General features: G+C 39.3%; 1 protein-coding gene across 3 annotated transcripts in view; it reads left to right on the plus strand.

The window, feature by feature from the left end:
- The window catches only part of flrt1a (fibronectin leucine rich transmembrane protein 1a), a 45,224-nt gene that overhangs the window by 2,578 nt on the left and 15,543 nt on the right, over positions 1-27,103 (plus strand). For 2 of the 3 annotated variants that reach the window (XM_044371704.1, XM_044371703.1), the window contains exon 2: positions 25,178-25,436. The gene's annotated coding sequence lies outside the window, so the exon portion shown is untranslated. Of the gene's footprint in view, positions 1-22,633; positions 23,151-25,177; positions 25,437-27,103 lie in introns of those variants that run through there. The other variant, XM_044371706.1, reaches the window with a different exon arrangement.

Raw genomic sequence — 27,103 nt, forward strand, 5'->3', positions numbered from 1 at the left:
TGCCTTACTTGGCAACCTGTAGTAGATCAGAGACTGTTGCTGCCAGTGATAAGCCAGTCCCAAATCATTAGTGTTCATTTCAACTGGCTGTGAATGCAAAGTGAGACTACTTACTGACATTTGACTTATTGATGTTATTGGCGTTTGACTGATGTCCAGATCATTTTATCCTGATCTTTGACAGATTAATGTCAACACGTCACATATCAACAGGGATGTATCATGTGAAGATCTTTCAAAACAAAGAAAATGGTGCATCAAAGATTTTACAGAAGCAAGATGAAACTTGGCTTCAAAACCGCTGGAAACCTTTGTCTCATGATATTTTGCTCTCTTTCAACTATGATAGACTGCTCAGTGTTGCCACAAAACAAAATCATACAGAAATGATGCAGATTCAGCCCAGCTAAGCCAGGTGTCGTCAGCTACGGTAGGCTTCTTGCTCACACTGGGAAATATGTGAACTTCCTGTCTATAAAACATAACAGCATATCCATTATATTCATGACAGCACAGTCATTACAGGAATGACAGCCTTCCCGCTACCCATTGTTGCCATTACAGCTGAAAAATTGATGGTTTGCAGTGTCTGTGGTGGGCAGTAGGTGGGAACCTGTCAGAACAGACTGGAAGCGGACTGAGAAACGGGATTAAAACAGTTTATGGAAATAAGTTGAGTTTGATTATGATGAAAAGCACCTATACTCACTATTGACTCATATTGTTAATTGCAAGGTAAGTCATTCCAAGAATCCCACAGTGTTATTTTCATGTTATTTTCAATGGCAAAGTGGTAAAACTTGATGATTAAGGAGATTCATGAGTACTAATTAGTATTAGTCTTTAACAAAATGGAACATTTATGAGCATGTGTTAAAATGATGGTACGAAAAGGACTATTTGTCCTGAAATAGAAGCGCTCTTACAATTGCATAGCAGGGAAACTTAGCAAAAACCTAAAAGCGGGTATGAAAAAAAAATCACCATCTTTTATGGCTAAGGTATTTCTCAAGGCCTTTGTGCTCTCAGATCTTCTCCATCAATAATCATATTAATGTGGAAAACTGTATTTTCTCAGCAACTTTGCAGCTTCTTTTCGAAATCTAATTTCAGCAAAATGTCTGTGGGCATACACTAGGGGACTTGTCATTTTCTGAAAGCATTTTGCATCCACTGTTTGTGCTGTTTTAATGAAAGCCGTTCTTGAGCCATTTGCCATTTGCAATAGCAGGAACAGAAACACAGTCCCTCTCTTCTCCACAGCTCCAAAGCCCTAGAGGGGGAGGAAGGAAAGGGAAGGGAGGGCTCTCTGCAACCAGTGAGGCCTTTGGTGTTGGTACCCTTGCCACAGGCCTGCGCTGAGCTGGACAGCCTCTATCTTTGGCTATGAACACAAATTAATTAGTTGTACATTTGCAGGGTAAACAGCACGTTGAACTACTGCTGACAAAACTGAGGTTCATTGGATCAGTGTTAGTCAGCTGGCTGGGAGACAAGAGAGGGACAGCTTGTGACATGATGTGTCTCTACCTCCAGCTAATGGAGCCACTGCATCTTCATGGCCCCGGTCTTAGCTCAATATCCACTCACAATATCCATCGTTCTCTTTTTCATGTTCTAAAGTCTCTCATTCGGATGATAAATATCCATCAAGTTCATTTATATGTAAATTAAGGTATTGCATCATCTTCTTTGTGCGACTTTTCGTGCAGCCATTAGTGTATTTCATTGCAGAAGAGTTGGCAACATTGTCTTTCATGGCTTTATCCAGACATTTATTGTAAACTTCCTGCCATCCTGTGCAGCAGACGCCTGAGTTTTACGAGTGCTATTTATTTGGCAGAGTGAGAATGGCGATATCAGCACATGCACTCCAAACCCTAATCCCTCCAAGGCAAATAAAATACAAATGAACATGAAATGGACATTTCCAATTGTTCCCTAATTGCTGTTGATTGTTGTAGTGTTGATTGCAAATTAGCATGAAATATGATATACAAATCAATCAGTATTAGCCAGCAGAAAGTTAAACATATTTTAGCAGTATGTGGCCGTCACTGTAAGTAATTTAATTAATTGATTGTTAATTTAATTTTTGTTTTGTTTAGTTTTTTCATAAAACTAAAAAGGAGTAACTCCATCACATTCACATCAGTTAAAGCCACTGCTTCTCTATACTGGCTCTATTTATGCATCCTAGCATTTAACAGCCACCTAAGAAAATAAGTCTTAAGAGTCTTTTCAGGTGCCATGATGCATGAAATGGACATTCAAACATGGCATTTTACATGCCATTTCCAAGAATAAAAATGTAATGAAGTCAAGCACTGAGAGCCTGCAAATGGGCCATAATGACCATGAGTTATTATGCCTATGACACAATGCACAGTAAGCATCCGTGCTGACGCTCCTTTAAGTGACACTCAGTTTTGACATAAAAGGAAACAGTTTATAACTCATCTTTTGAAGGAGCAGGTTTATAGGTTCATATATCTTAATGCACAGCTGAGAAAAACATAGTTAATCTTTGTTTGAACAGACTGAATCGAGGTGTAATGGCTGTTGCTCTTCATAAACGTGAAATAAGTAAGATGTGAAGACCAGGCTTGTCTAGGTGAGGAGGAGAGATCTCTGTACCTGTAAACCTAGGCAACACCCTTGAGTCAGTACCATGTGTTTATGCCTGTTTTGTGCCTTACATTGTCAGCTGATGATAGTTTTTATGTTTGCACTGGGCAGTTTGTTTGAAGCCAGAGGGATCAGCTGTTTCAGCTTCCATGGAAGTGTTGCAGCCTATAGCTGAGAAAAACATGTGAGGGAGCAAGATCAGTGATTCCCAACCAAGGGTCCTCATATCTTAGTGGGTACTTCTGCACTTACTGGGGTACATGGAAAGGTTGCAGGGTAGCTCGAGTAGTTGGGAAAAAAAACGAATTATGATTTGATGAAAAAAAAAATTGAGTCTATAACATCTGAAGACCAGGTGTTGTGATTACCACTAGAGCAAGAAAACTAGTTAGTAAGCAAATATTAAATAGTGAGCTAAAAGTAATGGATTAATATCAGAAATAGATAGAGATATCTACCCTGTAAAGAAAGGAATCTCTATATGTCTGTGTGTATGTCCTTTGCTTATCTCTTGAACCGTTCACCTGATTGACTCCACACTTGGTGGGTGTATGGCTGTGGAACAAAGGGAGTGCAGTATTGAATTTGGTGCAATTTGCACACGCGACACGTTTAATATCAATAAACTTTGAATAAACAAGCGAACAGCGAGCTGCTCAGTTCCGCATCTGAGTGCAGCCAGGGTTGTTTGATACAAACACCATCACATCACAGTGGGGAACGAGCACACAAAGGAGAAAAACACTAGCCAATAGGAGCGTAGACCGCTTCTATTCTATCAACCTCTGTTTAGTCTCACTGGTGAAGTCTCTGTCTCGAATAAAACCATTTAAGTTATTGAATCTTTATTGTTTAAATTGATAGGTTTGTTAATTGATACATATATATGCTTAAGAAATAATAAGCAATCAGCCTGTTCCGATCAGGCACGTTTTGAATGGGCACTGCACTGGTACAGTTGAAATAGATTGCTAAAGATATATGGTAGAAATAGATAAATAGCTAAAAAGAATAGATAAATGGTTGAAATAGATAGCTAGCTAAAGTTATGGATAGGCTACATGTTTGAAATAGATATATCAAGATATATAGTTGAAATAGCCAAAGGTAATGGATAATAGTTTGAAAAGGTAGCCCAGCTAAAGTAAAGGATAACAGTAAAATAGTTGCTAAATGAAATAGATAAACAGTTGAAATATAGTTATATAGTTGTGGTATTAGGACAGGGCTGTGGGCATAGGCAGCATCTGACAAAAATGGTTGGGAGCCACTGGCCTAGATGATAACCACCAGTGTTGTATCTGCTGTCACTGTCGTACAACACATAGACGTATTAGATCACAGGCTTTGGTAAATATGCATAAGAGGAAGGTTAGGTTTAAGCTCATATTCTAAAATTGAGTTTAAGTCAGTGCAGGTGCAAAGATGAGAGATTCATGATATCACTAAAAGGACCAGACATGAACTGCTCTCCCTCCCCTGCTATGCTTCAGTCTTGCTGTGTGTGCAGTGCATATCTGTCACTGATTACATCAGCTGTGATGCTGATATAGCTATTTACTGTGGTTTTGGGCTAAAGAAACATAGCCTCCTGCATTCATTTTGTCTTTTTGAGTGTTTTGTATGTCTGCCATTTTGACAGAAGAAAAACCTCTTGATGTCTCAGTCTTTTCACAACAGAAAGCTGACCGTTCACTGAGACCAAAAATCCAGTCAGCGGCCTAATTCATTTACTCCACATAATCTATACAAATTTTCAATATATTTTGGTCTCGCAAAGGTTTACCGCCAAGAGTAACTGAGTTTCTCTACTTCGGCTGTGCATGCAGAGTGATCAGTTCATCCACAGATGAAAGCTCTGTGCAGATGAAAGCTTTGTGAGGATGTGGGGTCATCAGCATTGACGTTGTTCAATATAACAGATATCAATAGCTTGAAGCTGCCTGTGAGAGCTTACTGAGCTGGAATAAAACCACGGTTTGTCCATCTCAAGAGAGCCTGTGTTGCTCCACCACAGGCAATATTATTTCCTCCTTCATAAAGCACTGTAGATTGCGTGTTCAGAGACCGAAAAAGCAAACTATGTCCTCTCTCAATTTTAATTTGTCCTTCACTTTAATAACAGGCATTGAGTACGTAGATGCAGGAGAAATAACATTCATATTGTATAAAAAAAATCAAACCCCGTACCTGTTTGTGTGAGCACAGTTGTCCCATTGGCAATATGCTCTTCTGTGAACTTAATTTGTTATATTCTACACATTCTAGGTGCTTTTTACCCCCAAACACACTAGTTGGGTCAAATGAGCCCATGCCAGCATCTTTGAAACAATATGTAGCTCATAACATGGAACCCAACTGCAATCTCACACAGCCCTGAAATAATATCTAATTTAAGCCTGTACAGGTTCATGCTGGGTGGATTTATGGAGTATTGTTCATGTTGTGTACATCAAATAAATCTTATTGTGGAACGCAGGAGGTACTGCAGGAGGCCTAAAGTGAGGATAACATGCTGATAATTATTATTCGCATGAATGATTTAAAAAATCACAATAGTGGTTTCTATTTAAAAACATTTAGAAAATTTTTAAGATCTCAAATGCAAATTGGCAGCAATTAATGGTGGTTTTCCTTTATTGTGTTGAGGCTCTAAATGAGATGTGCAGCTTTCTGTGGCCCAACAGTATTGACATTTGTAGACACTAAAGCGTTTGAATCCAGCAGACATCACAGAATGTGTCTTCTAATGATTAACTGATCTGTTAAACCCCTTGTACTCTGTAAATCACATGAACCAGTGTCTTATGAGAAGCGTAAGCATTCATACTCAGCTCCGTTTGTTGGCAATTCAGTCAGAAGACATTTGGTTGAAAAATATACACACAAATTTAAAATTGTGAGTCAGACTAGCTATAGAGCGCTACTCAGTTGTATTGTATGGGCCAAAAATATTAAATATTAATGTTTCCCATGAGGTGGAATATGAGTAAGTTGTATCTGCATGTGCCATGCCCAGTCTAGTGACATGAAAGGCTTCAAGAAATTTATTAATCTGCAAATCTGCTGCAGCAGAGCAAAGAATATCAAGTAACTTCATGTCAAATCCCATGTACAGTATATGCTGAGAGACAGTATTTTTAAGCCAAACCTCTGCACACATGCTGCTTACACTTTTTTTTAGAGTAACTAAGCTGAAATTCTCTGCGCCGCGCTGTGGCTGCATTGATTGATGTTCCAAAAATCAGAGGGAGAAGTCATGACATCAGATTTTGTACAGTGTGTTGGTAGTGCAGCAGGCTCTATTAGGCGTTCTCAACAGTCTTTATTCATCATTAAAGAGTAGAAAATACTTTTATTAAAAATGGAGTGTCCATTTTTCTTCCAAATCAGTATTTACCAGTAATAGTAGCACTTATGGTTGGATGGTAATATGACAAGGAGCAACCAAAGAGGCCTTTAAAAATATGAATGACTTCATTTACTTGCTGCAAACCTACAGTCTTTGTACTTGGCTGGAGTGCAATGCCAAATGTGGCGTCAAGAAGAAACCTTTCACATTACATTTTTCACCCATATTGACGAATTTGTATTTGCGTCACATTTTGTCATCGCTGGCATAAAAAACCAGGGCCTGTGCCTGCCTAATTACAGGAAAAACTGAATCTGAACCCAAAAGGATGCATTGTGAGGGTCTGTTGTTTTCTGTTTGGGTTAAAATGTGCCTTTTTTGTTTCTCATATGAGGAGCTTCTCTTTGTACAGACAAGCTATATTTTTTCCAGTCTGTCCTAATTAGTCGGAGGAGTACTGTAATGAATACTGCAACAGGCTGTGGGTAAACCTGTAGCCCTCTGCAAACAAAGCAATTCAAAGTATGCATAAAATACCACATTGTTGTATATGGTTAATATCATGGTAGACCCTGGGGTGCACTCACTGGGATTGATGCATTAAGATTCACTGTGTTGTGGCCTGCATATTTAATAATTTTACCATCAACATAAAAAATGGTTTCCTTTCCATATCACGCACATTCGCTTTCTTTTCCTTCAGCATTGTTTTCTTCTTTTTCGCCTCTGATGTCGACCTCTTTTCTTTTGTGCTGCCATGTTTTTTATTATCATCAGAGAGACAAATGAGAAACAAGAGAGAAAGAAAGCCTTGGGGCTCATGTCCTCACATCGTCACCACTCCCTTTATCTCTCTCTCCACTTCTGCCCCCTCCCTGTTCTCTACCCTCCATCTTTCCGTCTTCCTGAGTGACAGCTGGCAGCCAGTAGGGTACAGTGGGCATGCCAGCCCAAGTGCAGATATTTGCCAACTGACCTGAGAAAATACACATTTGAACGTGACTGACTCATGCGTGCTGTAGCTCTGCATCTCTCGTTGCTGTTCTTTTTTGGACAGCTCGAACACACGCAGTACACATTACAGTTCCTGCTGCCCATGGAGCTTCGTGATCATTAAAACGTGCAACAGTATGTTCACGGAAGGCCTGTAAATGAATCCGTTGGGACGGAGTTCAAGGCAGAGGCCATTCAGGCAGCTGCCATAAAAATCAACCTTGAACGCAGCAGTACGTGGAGAAGAATTGATTAGAAAATAATAATTAACATGTGGATAGATGTTAAATTTAGATGGATTTTTAGTTGATGACAGATTGATGTTGACATCCCTAAAATTCATTCCCGGTATGTGAACTTATTATTATGAAAATGTCTATATTTATTGCTTCTGGAAAGCTACTACAATTAGTTTCTCTTTTGTTTTGACTGGAGCAATAATTAAACTCTGCTTTGTTACTCATGTGGCCCCTTTTCCTCCCTTTAGCATTGTCCTTCTCCCGCTCCTTTATATTCAGGAGCTTTATAGCTCACAGCAAAAGGAAGACATCTCCTGTAATGACTGTGCAATATGCAAACAGCACCTTTTATTATACAAACAGCGTGTGCCGTCCCACTCTCCACTATCTACACCCCCCACTACATATCAGCTGCTGAGCTGAGTCTTGAATATCTGAAATTCTGACTGGTGAATGGTGTTGAAAACAGGAGGAGCAGCCGTTACCATTATATTATTCTTTCATAATTTGCACTGTTTTCTTCATTTTCAAGCATTCCCAAACGGAAGACAGCTTTCCTTTCATTCCTTCACCCTAAATAGTAAGTGACATTTGGGTCAGGTTCCCTGGTTGCTGTAGACTGAACAGCAGCACTGAAAATCCAAGATCTGATTAGTGTTGTGTGGAGGCTGGATTGCTGCATTTTACAACAATCTATGGAAGTGCAGAGGTCAGTGATTGCAAAGAAAATTACAGTACACAAGATTATATAAAACATACACAGAGAGTAAAAGAAAAGACGTGTGCCATACGAGGGTATTCATATACAAGTACGCACACACACACACACTCAATATCTATGTGTAGACGTGTAATCTGGGATTATTATAGTACAGAAGAAGGGCATGACCAGCACTTCATGCCCTGCAGAAATACACAAAATGCATAGAAAAAAAAGAAAGAGACAAAACACAAGGCTCAGACTTGAATCTTGAGGGATAAAGCAAGACAAGCCGTAATGAAAAATCAGGGATACAGAGATTTGTTGTTTTGCTTTGATGGGAGAGACGGACAGAGAGAGAAAATCAGAGTCTGAGATAGAAACACCGGCAACAATACTCTGCTGGAAACATAAAACAGTTCACAGACATTTCTCTGACGTGTATGGGAATGTTGGTGTCGCCATTAACACCAGTAAAGATGTTAACATGCAGCATTCTAACACTGATTACTACCATTACTCCAATAACAGCTGAGACATTTGTATAATTATCATAACAAACAGGGCAGCCACCACAAGGCCTTTACACTACACATGACATTATGTGTCACTGTCTTACGCTGGAAATCTGATAAACTGCTTCATGACACATGAAGGGAAATTGGTGATGATCGGTGGCACAGGACAGGAAGAGAGTGTTGCTCTTCCACTGGCAGAATAATTATCTCCTACATCTTTGAATCACAACTTTAATTTCTTAATCTATTAATTAATCTATTGTGGGGAAATTAACTTTTTCAAGTAAAAATGTCAAAAATGAACGGGTTCCAGTTTCTCAAATGTGAATATTTTCTGGTTTACTTGGTCCTCTGTGACAGTAAACTGAATATCTTTGAGTTTTGGACTGATGGTCTGATAAAATAAGACATTTGAAGATGTCTCTTTGGTGTCAAAGAAATTGTAATGTGTATTTTTTGCAATTTGCTAGCATTTTATACCAAACCATCAAGTTATTTGCAATAATAACTGGTAGATTATATGATCATGAAAGGAATCGCTAGTTGCAGCGATCCTCTTCAGTTAAGTGACAGATAACACATTTTGAAGTAGCATTTTAGCTCAAAACATCACGCACTATTAGAAGCATTCACAGCATTCGCAGACGCTGTATTATTTTTATCAAGGTTTGCCCTCATCTATTCTTATTTCTAATTCTTTTTAGCCCCCCAGCTAACATCCATCTGTTCATAGTTGTTTGGTTGTTTACAGAAAAAGAAACAAGAAAGAATGAGGGATGTTGTGTACCAGCAGTCTGTTTCACCAATGTTGCAACAGGCAAGATGTGATTTGCAACAGGAGATAATTTCCTCTCGTATTGATTTTGACATATTTAACTAATCAAATAGAACCCCATACTTGCCGCCCATGTGTAAAGATATGAGAGGACTGAAGGACTCAGAAATGTATCTGCTATTTGTAAGTGACAATCATTTGTGAAAGGGTCTTTTTCACCATTTGCGATCTCTTTATAAACAGTGCTCGCAAATTACTTCCATGAAACAGGCCCTCAGAACCAGAGTGGTGCATTTTGAGCATATCAGCCTACTGAGGCGGCTCCACCCTCTAGTCATTTAAGTCACACTTAGGTTTCAGTGGTCATTGGGATTCCTTTTTACGAGCTCGCTGATCAATCAGTCATGTAATTCAATCCCCCGGTCAATCATGTTTAAATGAATAATTCACAAACCATCACAGAAAGCTCAGGGAAATGGCTCACATGCAGAGTCCTGCCCTTAAACTGCAAAGAGAGCTGAATGGAATAAGTCCAAAATAAAACTGGATGCATAAAAGGAGAGTGCACATGTGTGTATCACTGTGGCGTGTTCACACACTCTGTGAGCAAAACGTTACAGGAAATCTGTTTATGTGGCCAATGTGAAAAGCTGGCAACAACTAGTCAACAGCCAGACTGATTTTCATACTGTTGTGATTTCAAGCTATGATCAATATGTGCAAATTGAGAAATGAATGTGGAGCTTATTACAGTTGCTCATAGCATCTCAATTTTCTTAAGCTACATGAATAAATGTGTGCAGAACAGTTAGGAGTCCAGGGTTGTCCTGACTAAGGAGTTTAAGACGCTGACCATGTAATTCCAGTATCCCCAGTTGGAGTCTAATTGTAGCTCAATAAAGTTTCACAGCTTTATTGTCATTTGTGCTGAGAACAAGTTGCTGTCCTCTCTGATTGCCATTCATAGAATGGAAATACTAACAAGCAAAGTCAGCACAGGATAAAAACAGAATGGTGGAGAGGAAATCACTAAAAGTGAATATAAAATGACAAAACTGTAAGAGCCTGTTGTGCGACAGTACTGCAAATCTGTACTGTGCAGTAACAGTGTGTAACACTAGTGTGTTTTTGTATAGTTTAGATGTATACATTAGCAACAAGCAATGAAACAAATGTGATCAGGCGGGCAGCTGTAGTAAAGTCTCAGTCAAACCCTCATAATCACTGTTCTGCTTGACCAATTAACATGACACCATCATCATCATCATCCATCCATCATCATTGGCATCGCGGTCTCGGAAGACCATTGATTTCTTGTGCTTGGAGTAAGGTTTTGGCGCAGCATCTACTGTGGCTGTGAAGTCCAATCCGTGAGAGGCAGACTCTGCTGCAGATGTTACATGTGTAGGCCAGCCACGATGACATCAGACATGATACATATAATACATATACTGTATGTTATTGACATGTTATATTATATACATTTCCACATGGTTAACATATTTACCTCAAGGACCCATAAACCTCACATATGATCATTTCCTGTTTTGTGTTTTTTTTTTAAAAAAAAAATAAAAGTGAAGATTTCTGCTCACAGCTTTATTTTTCTTGTGATTTTTCAGTTTATTGTTTCAGATCGGTGCTTCCCATTTACTGCTTTGTGTTCTGTTGGCTATGGTAATTGCTCTGGTAAAGCAGCAAATACATACATAATTTGACTGTTTAAACGTTGTAGCTGAACAAGACCAGAACACAGAAGCAATCAGGCCCTGTTGCACCGCCCACAGATTACAGCAACACATCAGCCGCTCGCAGTGTGGACGCCCTGTCAGGGGGCAATAACCACCAACCCGCACAGACGGGGCCCAGATGGACAGGTTTACTGTTTCTGATTTCCATCCCTCCTCCTACCACTGAGCAGTCCTCTCTCCGTGCTTCACGCTTTGTGCTTTGTGAAATGAAGTGCGATGATCAATTGCGCTGAAAATTTTGCCGAAGGTTTAAAATGGAGTTCTGTGGCCTCGGTCTGCCTCCTGAATTTTTTAACTTTCCTCTGTGCAGAAAGAAAAATGGCTGCCCTTTATGGAACAGCCTCAAGCAGTTTGATTGTTAATACTGTAGGTGTTTAATATTACAGAAGAGAGTTGTTAAATATATAAACACTTTACAGAACATTTTATAATGTATGAGCTTTTTAGAAAATTGCATCAAGCCCTTTTTATACTAGTATCTGATTTCTCTATTTTTTTAGTAATGAAACAACAGCTTTTGACCCCTCCGGGAGTCCTTCATGTGTATTTTTACAGTGTGAGTTTTCACAATCAGTCATATGGCCATGGATCACTTCCAGCACACACACTTTCTGAGAATAAGGAATGAATTGCGAATAAAAAATATGCCAGGAAAACATAAAATTTCTTGACATTGAGGTTATTGGCTTTGTGACTAGTGAGCAGGTTTATGGCAGGGAGCTTTTCAAAGCCTAAAGGAGACAAAGAAGCTAATCTCACTTAGAACGGTAAAATCTGCTATATAGCTAATGAAGTATTATACTGTGGTCAATGAGGTAGAGGCACTGCAGAGAGCCTACGCAGTGTGTACGTGTGTGTGTGTATGTACAGTATGTGTGTGTGTGTGTGTCAGTGTACTTTGGTGTATGAGTGGGGGTTTGTTTGTCAGGAGGTTGCGGTGATAATGCTGGCATCAAGAAGTGAAGTCTTTCAAGGGAGAATGAGCATGTACGTCAGGAAGAGTGGGAGAGAGAGAGAGGTGTAGATAGTGAAGGAAATATAGAGACCAAAAAAAGAAATAGAAGGGTAGTGAGAAAAGCAGTAGCCTACACATACTGTGACAAGAATGTTATCCTGTAAGGATCAGTGTTTTTTTCAATATTTTAGCCTTAACTGCTAATTCTATAACGCAGGCTGTTGAATTTCCATCACTTTCAAGCTGTTCTCATTCCCAGGTCGTCAAATACCGATGCTTTGTCACAGCCCTGGGCGTCGCAAGGTTTTCATCTTACTCCAATGTAAACCCATCTGTGTCATTATTAGACTATTAGATTATTAGATTTATTAGATTATTAGCATTTTTCAATGTGCAGTATCACAGCAGTTTGTGAAATTTAATTTATATAATGTATTTCAATTGGAAATATCTTTCGTACCTGCACTAACCATTACAAAAACAACTATGCAATATATGTTTCATGGTGTGATAATGCTATGTTTAAGGTCTGGTTAGGTTTAGGCACAAAAACCACTTGGTTAGGGTTAGGGAAAGATCATGGTTTGGGTTAAAATGACATGGTTGGAGGCAGGAAGCAAATAGTGGTCTCTTGAAGCAAAGTCCAGCTAAGTACCCTTCCACCACCTCAGAATAAAGACAATTTGTCACCTTATATAGAAGTCATTGGTCTCTTGGCGTCTATTTCAGACGTTGTGGGAGTTTCAAGAAGTCTAACCGACTACCCTGCATGTTGAAAAATGACGCTAAGGGGTACCCAGTGCATTAAAAAGTGATGGTGAGAGGTGTGACAAACGGGCTTTTTTTAGTGTCTTTTAGCTCAATGTTTTGGTTTTCCAGCTCACAGCTTAATGGTTTTGGTTCACCCTCACCACTCTCATAGTTGTTTTCGGCTTTAAAAACTCACTGTACACTACCTGCTCAGCATCAAATAGCAAACAGACAAAATTAGTGACTAGCTGGTGAACACAGGAGAGCATTTAGCAATAAAGAGTCAGATATTTACCTCAGGAGCTGGTGGAGACCAAAACAGAGTTAAAAGGAGATTGAATATTGGACATTAACCAGGTCACACAATTTCAGATGTTGCTTCGTATCTGCTCGATGTGTAAATAGACAACTGTTTGTTAAAGGTTTGCCATATCAACTTTAAGGTGATAAGTATAGGGTTGTGTTCACAACCTACTTCTGTTGTCCCCATGTTTCAAGAGTCATGTCATTTGATATTCATGCCGTACAGAAATGAATGAATTGGGGTTTTCAAAAGCCTTCAAGAAAACTGTGCATAGATAGTTCACGTCAAATCTATTTGCTGTTTTAGAGCAATTACAAGACATGGACATAGGAGTTCACAATAATCTTGTGTATAAATTGAAAAGTTTATTTAGTTCTGTAAAATATTGTCAGTGTGAAGATGTTCGGACACAAGTCAAGGTTGAGTTGCTACGTAGGCTGAGTCAAGGGCATGTAGTCTGAAAGATGACAACTATATTTTCCTCAGCAGGAGAGCAAATGTCATCAGTCCTAAAAAAATGGCTGAGCAGCAGTGCTGTGGTCAGAGGTCACAGGAGACGGTGTTTACAGAAAGATCTTTTTTTTTCCAGAGACCTAATGGTGTTTATATGGAGGCCAACAGGTATAATGATTGGGAGAAAAACTGGGTTAACCGACCAGGAGGATCCAAGGCAAAAATACAGAATCCTAGAGACTCAGTCAACCCCTGCTACTGAAGCTGCTGGTGATTGGCAGTGTCCACTCTGTAGACTGTGCACGTACACTGACCACTTCAAGAACTCACTTGGTACAGTGCAAAACCTACCATCCAAGTTGAGGAAACAAGAATCAAACCTCCAAAATAACGCAGTTTCATTTTCAAAATGTCAGATTTGGCATCTTCCTTACTTAATGCTTATATATTTTGTCTGTATGGGGGCAAATAAAATTGCACATAAAACTGTGTTTGTTGGGGCTCTTGAAAATCTTGAGTCCCCAGGGTCAACTGAGGATACCCCAGAGGCTTTTCCCATCAATGATGGAGGATGCCTCAAGAAAGTAACTCCTGCTCTTCTCATTGCTGTCTTGGTTTCTGCTGCTCTCTATTTATCAAGTCCTACTGTATCATTTTATGCTTCGCTCTCTTTTCCTATTACCTCATGTACAGACTGTATGGCAGCCCATGGGATATGTCAACATGCAGACCCATTAAATTATTAGACCTCGTTTATTATTAACTCTGTTGCATTCACAACTGTTGCTACAACCTTTTAATATTCATGCAGCATGACTGTTCCCAACTGATGCTAACAGGACCAAGTGGGATCAGATTTATACAGTCACACACACATGCAGAATAAGACAAACAAGTACACATTTTGACATGCAGCTTTTTAATAATTACTGCTGCTATGGGTCATTATATAGATGCACATGGTGTACAGTAGAATGATGAATACACACAGAGGGATCTTTTGGAATGGTCAAAGGACAGAGTGAGTTGTTCTGTGCAGCAGCCTGGTCAGATTGACGTGGCCAGTTGGAGCAGCTTGGGCTATTTCTGTACTTTTTGGTCCGAGCTCGCTGCAGGCAGGAGAGGCTGGAACACTGTCTGCCTGGCTGAGTGGTCGAGTGAGGGCGACCCATCACGCAAACAGGAAAGACTTTTTAGAGGAAACATTTTAGAAGGTGAAAGCTCTCCCTGAACTGCACCTCCTGTGTGCTGCAGGCCTCTGAACAACATGAACATATGGTAAAGCTTCCAAAACTGAAAATGGTCACAAAATGTAGTTTGGACGGTGATAACATGGTCTGTTGCTCTCTCATGGGGCTGTAAATTTGTCATTAAACAGGCCATCCAGACATGAGTCATCTGCGAGATTAGTCTTTGTTTTCTATGTGCCCTCTGTCCCTCTCTATTCTTATCCTGCGTAATTTCCTCTGTCTCACACGTTTTTTTTTCTCCAGCATGTTGACCTTGTCCCTTATTCCACCTTGTTCGATTGTGAGATAGTCCACAATGTGTGTGTGTGTGCGCGTGTATGTGTGTGTGTGTGTGTGTGAGGGGACAAGAGGAAACATAGAGGAGAGAGAGAGGGAGAGCAGTGAGGTGTCCAGCACTTAAATTGCCTGTTTATTTCCAGTCATTGCATCAATTACACCGATACAGCTTACAGACGAGCACACTGAGCGTGTTTGCATGTGTGTGTGTTTGTGGGTAAGATGGGGATGGAATAGAGAAAGAATTAAAAATGATAGATATGGAAATTTTTGTGCTGTAGTATGCATTTTCTGGTTTCATGCGAGTCACAAAAAACACACAGGAGGCAGAAGAAAACTCAAACTGTATTCTGATTGTGAATCATTTGACAATCAAGGAATTCATGCATAAAGAGTGTACGTCTGAGTGTAGAGGAGGCTGAATGGGTGATTCTGTAAGTGTGTGTTATATGGGGTCGGCCAGCGGCTGCCCTGAGATCAGGAACGTGTTCCTCTGCTCTCTAGGGACGAGGGGCGTGTCTGTGACAGGCTGCAGTGATTAGTGGAGCTCGGCGGACAGAATTTATCAGACTCAGCCGAGGCCATGGACCATTTCGGCCTGCAACTCTGCAATTTGTCTCCCACTTCGCGTCATATAACAGCCCCAATGCGGCTTGCATGTGCACATTTGCAAAATTGCACGATTGAGCCTTGTGCTTTTCTGAACATGCCTCCAATTGTGAGGTACTATATTTGAATGGTGAGATGATAGCAAATCATATGTTTGCGTGACAAAAGCCTTTTTTATCGCAGGGAGATGTATTGCTGTGACTACCCTTTGATTACTGCTTACTTTAGTTATTCTGTGACTTTAAATGCATGTTGCATTCAAAGGTTAAGGGAAAACAGGCTTGTGAAGAGATTTATCTCACCAACAAGATGCTGTGAAGAAGTGCTGAAACAAATAGTCGATTAATTGATTAGTCAGTCGAGAGATGATTAATCAGCAACAATTTTACCATTTTACCAAGCAAAAATGCTGACATTTCACTGAGGACTTGCTTTTTCTTTGTCTTATATCATTGAAAACTGAACATCTTTGAGTTTTGCACTGTTGATCGGACAAAACAAGCAATTTAAAGACACTATGGGGCATTTTGACCCATTCTTAAAAATATTTTAAAGATGAAACAATGAATTGATTAATCAAAAAAATAGCGAGAGATTGATCGCTAATGAAAACAACCATTATGTTCTCCACTGTTATGAAGCCATTAGGTTTCCTGTGTAGGAAATGTCAAAGTAAATCCATGTATTATAAGAAACTACTTTTAATCAGCCACTGAACAGCCAATCATACTGGCTTGACTCATTACTGTCAAAAGCAGAGAGCATGAAAAACATAGATGACAGATTTAGTAGCCTGGCTCCATCCCGCTGGGATGCATACACATTTTTTATGGTAAGGGAAACAATTCATCACAGGGCAATTCATCAGTGGATAACTTTTAATTAATGTTCAAACGTGCAGACCTTTAAAATGGCAACCTCAGCTCGCTCCCTCTCTCTCTCCTTCTCGAGTGTCCGCTCTGTTTGTCCCCCTCTCCAAATATCCACACACCTCTTCTTCTTTTTCTTCCTTAAAGTGTGGTTGGTGTGTTTACTCATCCGCTTTCAACACTCTATTTTCACAGCTTCTCTTTTTCTCTCCACTCTATATTCCCTCCATGTTTACATTAGTTTCACTGGCAAGTCCTGGAGGCTCAGTCCCTGCCAATATTTGTGTTTTGGTGAATGCTGCCCCTTATTTCCAGCGTTTTATCATCTTAACATCTCTCCAAACCAGCTCATTTATTTTCTGACATCAGTTTTTTTTTTCTCCTTTCCCCTTTCTCCTCTCTCCTCTGCCCAGAATTAGCAACATCAAGGCTGAAAGTTAAAAGAAATGGCCGATCAGTGAGCGCAGTGGAAGAGGAACATATTGGAAAGGCTCAAAATGGAGCCGGCACAAGCAAATTGGATAGTCATGAGCACAGAAGCGAGCCTTGATGTAGCAAAGTACACATTATAGGGAAAAAAAAGAGAATCCGACAGATTGATTCTGAATGAAATTAAAGAGGACGAGGGGGAGAATGAGATAGAGTAAATTGAGCATTACATACTGCATTACAGTGTCTCTTAATTAACCGTGTAAAAGCTTTCTTATTAGGACTGATGCACTCCTCAGTTAACGAGGGAAGAGAGAATGCTCTTTCAGTTGTCATTGAGATGGGCCTCAAAGGAAAAAGTGAAACAGCGAAGCACTGAATAGGAAAGAGCGAGAACAACTTCAGGACAATGATAAAGAAAGGTCCGAGCTAAGTGCTCTCGTGAAATCATCTCACTCTTGTGCTTTCTGTCTCAATTATGTGTCATCTTTGTCATCCCAGTCCACGCTGCTCTCCGCCACCTCCCTGTCAGTGAATAGACATTATGTGCAGCTGCGTTGAAAGTCTGATCACATCGCGGGGTGTCTGTGTGTGAGAGTAGTGTGTGTGTGAGTGTCAAATCATTTCAGCTTCAGGTTCTGCACCTTTTACTGTCTATCACCATTAAATCACAGTGAGGTATAAACAATTCACAGCACACACACACACACACACACATTTGCATCTTTTATTTATATCCAGATGGAAACAGTAACTTAAGGATGTGCAGTAATAACAGAGTGAAACAATGACTGAACGTCAACCTAGATGCCTGACATTTTATAGTGTAGACATACACAAACATGCAAATACAGATTATAACTTGAACAAATTGTTCAACATTTTGGTAAATTAGTTTATTTGTTTTCTTTCTGAAAGAAGATTAATTCAGTACATAGAGTCAGAACATGTTTAGTCCAGCTGCAAGAAATAGCCCCAAAGCCGACTCCCTAAAATCCCAGATTGTCCTTTTTACATTTCTGTTCATGTAAGGGTTAAACAGACATGATACATGATGTAAATAAGACAGCTTTAGGGGTGTTGGTTAAGGTATTTTTAACTTTGGACAGAGCAAGGCTAGCTGTTTCCCTGTGCTTCCAGTCTTTATGCTAAGCTAAGCTAAACACTCCAGCTTCATACTTAAAGCAGCTATAATTGATATTTTTCATAACGTGTCAAACGACTGTGTGTAATGTGAGAGGTGTTGCTTGTAGAAATAAACCTACAGAGAATTATGAGCGACTCTGCAGCTCCCCCCTGGCTTTACAGAGTTTTATAGTTAGTTTAAGCTCATTATTTAGCTGTCATTTGGCTAAAGCTAGGTTTATGCTCGATGAAGTGTCCCCTGCACAACGGTGCACGCACCGTTCATTCATCAATCATTGCTTCTTTTGCATCAAGCATGAAGGCTCTGAAAGTTGTTGTGGCGCTTGGTCATGCACCTCTGAATTGTTTTAACTAGGTGCGTTCTGCGTGTGGAAGTGCAGACATGAGGATGTAGTTGAAGCTGTATTCACCATTGAGATGTATCTCTGCATGTAAGGGACATACCTAAGCAGATAAATTCAACAACAAGCTCCAGGGCAGTGCTTGTAGCCATGTTGGATAATGACATTCTTCTGGTAACACTTGTTGAGTTCTTGCTTATTCACAGAATATTTTGTTTGTACATCCCTGGTGCTACAGAGAATACTGCAATGAGTAACGCGTTGAGCATAAACACCTCTTTGCATGCTGGTAGCTCACGTGCCATCTGCAGAGGCCTGCACCACAGCGTATAAATGTGTATAAAGTATAAACAGTATAAACAAGGCTTCAGACTACAGGAGTTTTGGGCTGATTTATCCCCGATTCACCCCTCCCGACAATTGGAGGAGAAATCTGGTCTGGGACCTTGGTCGGTACCGATGTTCGGCCCAGATTATCTGGTAATGTGAGGGGTTTACAGATGCAATCGTAAAGCTCCAGAACTGCTCGCAGACTCATTGGGGTCACCCCAATAATTTAAAACATGTTTGATATTTAGGATTTAAAATCTGGATGATTATGTTACTACTTTCCAAGCGGGACCACAATAGCTAATGAAAGAGACAAGTCTCAGCAGCAGACAGTAAAGGTAAACATTCTAGCCCTTGAGGCTAACGTTAACTAGCATACTACTGTTGACTACTGTTACTGACAGTTAAAATCTCACCCTCAATTCTCACTGAAGAATCGACAACCCGTGTTGTCCACATCTTCCCAACCAGTTTTTGTTTGTTCATTGTCTGACTTGCTCTTTTCCACTAAGAATGTAATGACAGTCGTCAGAATAGCTAATACCAAAATATTTTTAGAAGGGATTCAAATGGTAACATAGCTGCTAACTAGTAACGTTAGCAAGCCCAAACGTAGCATATGAATTTGCTGATATGGGGCTGAGTAACAGTATGTTAACTTAACCATAATAAACAGCATGGCTATTGGCGACCATACTGGCACTTCTCAACACGGGTACACACACACCAACCCAGTTTCACAGCAGTTCGTGAAGTAATCATAAAATTTAATCTATAATCTCTTTAATCTCTTTAATAGATCTCTTTAATCTAGATTTGTGTGCATGGACAAATTTTCCATTTTTTTGTGACACTCAGAATGACTTTCAGTCATTTGGAAGTATCTTTACTTCCAATACAGTCCGTCCGAAAGTATTTTCTTCATTGTGTTAAGGTTTTCTTTTAATGATATCTTTTCTCAACACAAAAACACGATAGTGTCCTTGATAACTCAGTAATATGATAGGGTAATGTTATGGCCATCAGTTTTCATTATTTCTCCTTCGATTCTGAGAAATAACGTTTTTTGTTAGTTTTTGGTAGCGGTAGGCTAAGGAAGTGCATTGTGTTGTGGGTGGATGTGACACGTTCAGCTACTATTTTGGGTTGTCTGTCGTTGGTGGGCTTCATTCCATTTCAAACTGCCACCGGGCAATGCCATGTTAGGAAAAGGTGTTTCATAACCTGTGATGTTGCTCATTTAATTTATATTTCCAAGAATATGTGGCTGAGGATATTTAACTTGAAATCATCTTTCTTAACACAGACAGTCTTCCTAAATTAATATTGAGCCACGTCATCCAATAAAGCACTCCAACATTGTGTGTGTGTGTGTGTGTGTGTGTGTGTGTGTGTGGTCTGACAGACGGAGTTATCAAACTGGACTTTACATTTCACATCCCTCATTTAATTCCTGCACTTTTCACTTTCATATATTTCATCAAACAGGACTTAAGATTGTGCATTGCATTCAACCTCCATAATTTACTGTTTTTTTAATTTACTGTTACATAATTTAATTATTTACACATTTGATTGTTGCTTGTCACCTTCATATATTTCATACACTTTATTTCTTTGTCCGAAGCACAGTCCATGTTTCCTTTGTACAGTCAATATTACATTTCAAGTTTTATATCCCATTTCAAAACTATTACTATTCCATTCTCTAAATAGATTTTAAAATTTCAATTTAGTTTTAATATTATTTGGTTTATTTCATTATTATTATTATTATTATTCTTGTTGTTGTTGTTATATTGGTACTAATAAAAACTAACTTTTGTTTATTTTTATTCTTCTGTGTTGTGAGCAAATGCCAGGACGCATTCTTTGTATGCTTGCATTGGCTAATAAAACAGATTCTGATTGAATGGGCTACTGTATGTCATGCTGACATAAAATCCCCAAACCAAGAATTATAAAGAATCTCCACAACTGTGCAAATAGTAGACTATGCATGCGTCAGTATTTGATGACCTGCAGTGTTTCCCCTAGGTTGACTGTTTTGGCCTGGCGCTCGCTATTTCACTCAACTACTCATTCACCCGCTATGCACAAATATTATGCACTGCCCTATTACTTAGAGGGAGCTATGCTACCAAGAGTTTCCCAGGCAGCGATACAGAGGTTAACTAACGTTTCGGAACAGTGCTGCACAGAGGCTCCCAAACACTATTGATTTCTGAATGAATGGATATTTGGCGTTATTTTTGGCATTGAAAAAATATTTTTTTGGCCTGGCGGCCCGCCAGGCCTACTGCTGCCGCCAGCAGTATTGTATTCTCTGAAGGCGATTCATTTGGTCACTATTACCACTAAAAAAGAAAAAACAAACAGACAAACAAAAAGCTTCATTTTATATTTATTGGGCCTTCAAAGTTCTCTGAAACTAGGCATGGCATGCCTTTCCAATGAATTGAGAAAACTTTGTCATAGAGTGAAATCAAATAAATCATTGGAAAGGTCTCAGCCTTGGTGAGGTTTAGGGTTAACATGTCAGTATGAAGATTCTACATGGCTCCTGCTTTGAAATACAGACTGTTGTACCTTGACCTTGGTGCACGTTTAAAGGTTTATAATTCAGCAGAAAAAGTGGCTACAGACATGGGACCAACTGTTACAGAGAGCTCTTGACCTCAGCTATCATATGAGTATAGTCAACAACCAGGGTGCTGTCGAATATGGATAAAATTAATTTTCACCCTTTTAAAAATGAGATATTTAAAATCTGATTACCAAATGTATTTACCATCCCCTTAAACTTCTAATTATACTCTCAATTAAGTATTTACAACTCCCAATTCTAGGAAAAACACTAATATTTTTTAAAAACTACAATTCCCTAGAGCTATACCATGCAGCTTGATACAAATCAGCGCCACAGTTGTAGTTCTTCTGGTTTAGGGTTGTAAATAGGGTCGTAAAAAGATATCTACAGAATATATCAAATATCTTGTAGAGTGGAACTAGTAATTACACTGCATCTAGATGATCTATGTTAAGAAAAAGTTAAGATGTTGGTTTATTTCTGATATTTTAGCCAAAACAGGAGTCAAACACACAAACTCCTCCCACAACACATAGACGCTATTCACATAATGGCCATTTTCCTCTGACATCAGACCCAGGATGGGAAGCTCCTCCAATTGGACTACTGCTAATACAACGCCACTAACACACTGTTAGCCTGTTACCGCCAATGTTACTGAGAAAAATACATAAAACAGCTCCTAAGCTAATTAAATCTGTATCTACAGAGCTGTGTTAGTTAATCAGGGATCCTTTCTAAGAAATGGAGCAAAACCAGCTGCATCAGATGCATCATTGCATACAGGCTGGAAATAAAGCTGCTATCATTAGCTAGCTCGATTCACTCAACACTCAACAGTTCATAAAAACTCTATCACATTCAGTCGATCTTTCAGTCAAACTCAGGTTATACCATGTTTTATGTGAGCAGCCAGCTTTCAGAAAAGGACAGCAATATTAAATGCACACAGCAAGTCAGTGGATCCTCTGGTCCTCGTGATTAAATGTTGAGCAATGTAGTGGTTTTAGTTAAAATGAATAACAAATGAGAAAAAACAATATAGCTTCTGTGCTCCCGAGTCCCGACTGATAAAAAAAAACGCAGGCACGAAACATACTCCTAAATGAAATACATTAGTTTGAAAGTTGCTCTGAGTGTCACGAAAAAAATGGAAAATTCGTGTCCATGTACACGAATCTATAGATTAAATTTTGTGACTATTTCACAAACTGCCGTGAGACTGGATTGCACACACAAACACACAAACATGCACACACACACACACACACACACACACACACACACACACACACACACAAACACGCACACACACACACACACACACACACACACACACACACACACACACACACACACACAGCAACGCTATCACAGGGGAATGAATGTGCTTCTAGTGACTGTCAATGCTCTGCCTGCCTCCATGTTTTTAGTGGAGACAGTGCATATGGTATATTACCACTCTCTATTACACTAGTAGAAAACAAGCACATTTCAGTGCATTTTGAAGTTTAGTCTGACAGCTGTCTTATTGCAGTTACTCTCAGGTTGCTCAGCCAGATCAGATCTGCAGCAGTCCAGATGACAGACAAAGAGTGTTTGCTCAAGCAGCTGGGTCTGAGTCAGCACATTTTACACACAGCAAATCTGCAATAGCAGCTCTAGCAGTCGGTGGTCTAAGATCAGACTAAACGTCGGTCTGGGCAGGAGCGACTGTGCTGATGTCATGGTGATTGACAGCTCTTGTTAAGGGCAGGATTTCGGAGCAAAACAGCAGTTCAATCTTATCAAGGTCAATCGGGAGGCATTTGGCAGCGATCCAGTCGGTGATTTCAGCTAGAAAATTGGAGGTATGCAACCCAACCTGTGTGTCAGAGAGGGGGAAGCAAAAGGTCAGTATAAGTGTTATAGCAATGATGGGAAAAGTTATGGGATGTGGTGACAGCGCAAGTGGTTTAGGTGTAGAGAAAGATGAGGGTTTGGAGAAAGTGGACTCGTCATGATACCTGTAACACAATGTTTTCTTAAAGCACTGAGTGTTGGCTGGATGATTTCAGGCTGATTTCAGAGGCAGGGACTCTTTCAACAACAACTCTTGCTTTCGATCAGTTCTTTTTTTTAAAGGCCTTGCAGTCAGACAGACCTGTCTCCAAAACAATAACTTCTAATTTCAACGAAAAAACTTACACTTTAGGGAAGAGCAATGAAATAAATTGTTGTATGTCTGGCTGCACAATCTCTGCTTCGGTCTCTTCCTATATTTATGCCACTATGTTTACTTAGTAGCAATAAATTAGAGGTGTTCCTGTTATGGCTTGTGAGTTATGGTACTGTAGTTCGATGAATTATGACAGCTATTTGGGTAATAAAACTTCTGCTATGTTCGTTGGTGTTTGCTCATTGCTGTCACAGGTGTGTAAAGTTGTTTCTTTGGCATATACTGTAAGTTGAACATGAGTACCACCAAACCTTGATTTGACTCAATATGCTGCTCCGACACCTGATTGTTTAAATCATAACTCAATCATATACCTGATGGTGTACTGGAATTGAACCATAGACGAGGTGCACTGTCTGCTCAGCACATATTTTGACAACTGTTGGCATTTGTTTCAATTCCAATTCAGTGGCAAGATCATATTTCTAACTCAAAGTACAAGTTTTCAGTCACACCTGTCTGTGTATTTATCTTTTTTTTTTTGCAGGCAGCTTGTTCTTCAGTAATGGATCTTCTTTTGAATATTGAGATTATAATGTTACTTTTTTAGAATATCACCCACACAGAAAGTTGTTTATGAGAAGTATAACTAATATAACAAGACATTTTTACAGAGTATTATATTTCTACTCAAAGCTTGTGCCAAAGATCAGTGCCGTAAGTCATAATTTAGCTGATATATGAAAAAAGACATAAAAAGTGGCATAAAAAGACGACTTGACCTTGTTATTTTGGTTATTCTTGAAAAGATTTCTACAGAGCTCATTGGATGTGGCATGTTCAAAAATGTAAGAAGAGCAAATGTTAAAGGAGCAATATTCTGTATTTTTAGGTGTCTGATCAGATGAGGTTTGGTTTCTTGACATGAGGAGTAACTGACTTGAAGGAGGACGGCATGCTGTCACAAAGCAGTCGATGTTAGTTGTGAGAAAGACACTTGATCAGCATCCCTGTGAAGGATAGACGGTGAAATCAGGGTGGAAGGGGCTGCTGGCAGAGTTTCAGGGCCTTGCCTGGGAAAGTGAGTGAGGTAGTTTGGAGTTGGGAGCTTCAGATGTCATTGACCATTTTCTTTTCCGAGTAAATGACAAAATCCTCTAATAGGAGGTGTGAGGTTAGAGGCAAAGACTTGGTGTAAGGTTGCTTTGGTGGAAAACTTTCATGTTCACATATTTTAGCTGAGATTGATACCATTCTTTAAAGCGTTTCTTTGAACTTGATTCAACAACCTTATGACTGTCATGGTGATGCAATCATCGACTCAGTGGAAAGGAGTTCAGCATCAAGTGTGATGGAAAATCAAAGGAAAAGTAATGGGCTTCTGAGGTTTGCTGACTTTATATTTTTGTAATTGGCATTAAAACCACTTAAACAGCAATTCAGTCTGTTTTTTTTCTATCTAGAGTGTTTTTGATTAGACGGAGTAACAGTCATTACAAACGCACATTTGATTTATTTGGAATGAATACAATGATAGTTTGGTAAATGAAGAATAAATCACTTAATCCTCTAAACAAGGGCAGATTAAGAAACATAATACAGATATAAAGTGAAATACTATATATGAGAAACAGTAGCAAACATGATAGACAGAGACATCTGTAATGGCATTACAGTTTCATCAGAAAATGTGACATCTTGATTGACATTGGTGGTCAGCTGTGATCCTCTATGATTTTTCTGTCATCTCTTTCTCCACAGAGAGTTGATCTGAAACCAGTGGTGGCATGTAATCGACAACCAAACTGAAAATAAAAACGCAGGAGGAAGAGTTGCTCTTGTTAACAGTGGGTCCACACCTCTACACAACACGTCCTGCATCAGCTTCCCAGAGTTTATGGACCGCATGTCGACAAGAGCCGGAGAAGATACAACTAGCAGACTTTGAAGGAATCGTGTCGGGAAGAAGAGTGCAAATGGTGCTGCAGCACCTCCTTCCCTGGCAGCCCCACTTCAAAAAGTAAGTTTAATGTTATTTGTCGAAGTAACTTATTCTATATTTAGACAATAGATTGATGTATTTGAGCAGTTATACCTTTTGATATATGTATTACTGCATAATCAAAGTATTTTCCTCTGCATTTGAATTTGTCACTAATTGAAGCACTCCTGTATGTGTGCTTTGTGTACTTCATGCTACTTTAACTCCAGACCCAGTTTGTGTCTCTCATGTATCACTATCATATTTGTGTCACAGTGGTAAGCATGCATTTCTCTGTTTCTCGTTCCAATATTTTTTTTAAATTTATTTTGTTATTGTTTTACAAAAAGTGCAGGGACATATGTCATTTCTGGCTACCTGGATTATACATATAACAGTTGCAACTTGGGAAAGTGGTTAAAATATGTTTTTATCATGCAGAAGACATAATAGTTTTTCATCCAGATGGTCAGAAGAGTCTTTGAGGAGTCTGAAAATATCCTCAGAACAGCAGCAAGTGTTGTTAAACGACCTTCTGGTTTTACTTATTTTTCAGAGAAATGAATGCTTAGCGCAGTTGCTCAAAAGTAATCAGAGGCACAAACTGGGGCTATTTTATCACCATGTAATGTGAATCTAACTCAATGACCCTTTGTACTGGGATAAAAAATTTGAAAAGAAGTAGACTACAACAGACACTCTTTTATGAAATGCACAAAATACAATATAATTACTGCTTGGAAGTAAGAAAACTGTCTCCGTGCTTGTAATTTCTTTTTTATCCTTTTCATATTGTTATGGGGAATCCATTCTGGCTCATTGAGAAAGGAAAAAAGTTATGAGACTTGAACGCTGTAGCAAAAATAACCCAAGCCAGAGGAGCACCTTGACTGTACCTCCTTCTCAAATAGTGGCAGTAATTAAATGAGAGATAAATGAAGTTGTTAAACAAACTAACACTTATCACTGGTTAAACAGTGAGCAATAAAGCTTGATTACCACCCTCATTTTCTCCTTTTGGGCAGGAGGCAATCAGTAAAGGTTGCTCTAAAAGCCGGCACCCATTAACGAAATATACTAACTAGCTGCTATTGGTCAATGCCTTGATGTGGACTGTATCTTGTGACACCATGACTGCCTCAATTTGTCTTACAATTCCAAAGTGTGTTGGTTCACAAGGGCAGGATTTGACTTTTTTTCTTCAGTCAAAGATTCAGTAATGCTTTGCTGGTATCCAAATATAAGACATGATTCTGTTTGAAAAGTGAGATTACAGTGTGTAATGATAATAATAACATTCTAATACAAAATTTTCCGAGATTTATCTTCTAAATCAGGAAAAGAAATTACAATATGTTCTGTTTTGAACCCAGTCTGAGCAGACTTCAGGGGTGAATGTGAGGTCATTGTGTGGTTTCATAAGAGAGCGAAGAGTTTAGAAAAATTGTGTTAGGCGTCTAAGGATTCAAGGCAACTTTTGTTTAAGATCCAAACACTCCTACAGCTGATATTTCATGCAGGAGAAACCCACACACACTGGGAAGTCAAGTGTACACTGCACAGGATATTTTCTGAGCCCCGGAGGCGGCCGTATGTATTTATCCACTTTTGTCTCTTGTATGTTGAAAGATTAACGTATACAGCTCTAAGTGCGACAACGTATTACCAAGATAATATTTACTTCATTATTAACATAAGCCGGCATG

This window comes from Thunnus albacares, chromosome 13, assembly GCF_914725855.1.
Source record: "Thunnus albacares chromosome 13, fThuAlb1.1, whole genome shotgun sequence".
Classification (NCBI taxonomy): Eukaryota; Metazoa; Chordata; class Actinopteri; order Scombriformes; family Scombridae; genus Thunnus; species Thunnus albacares.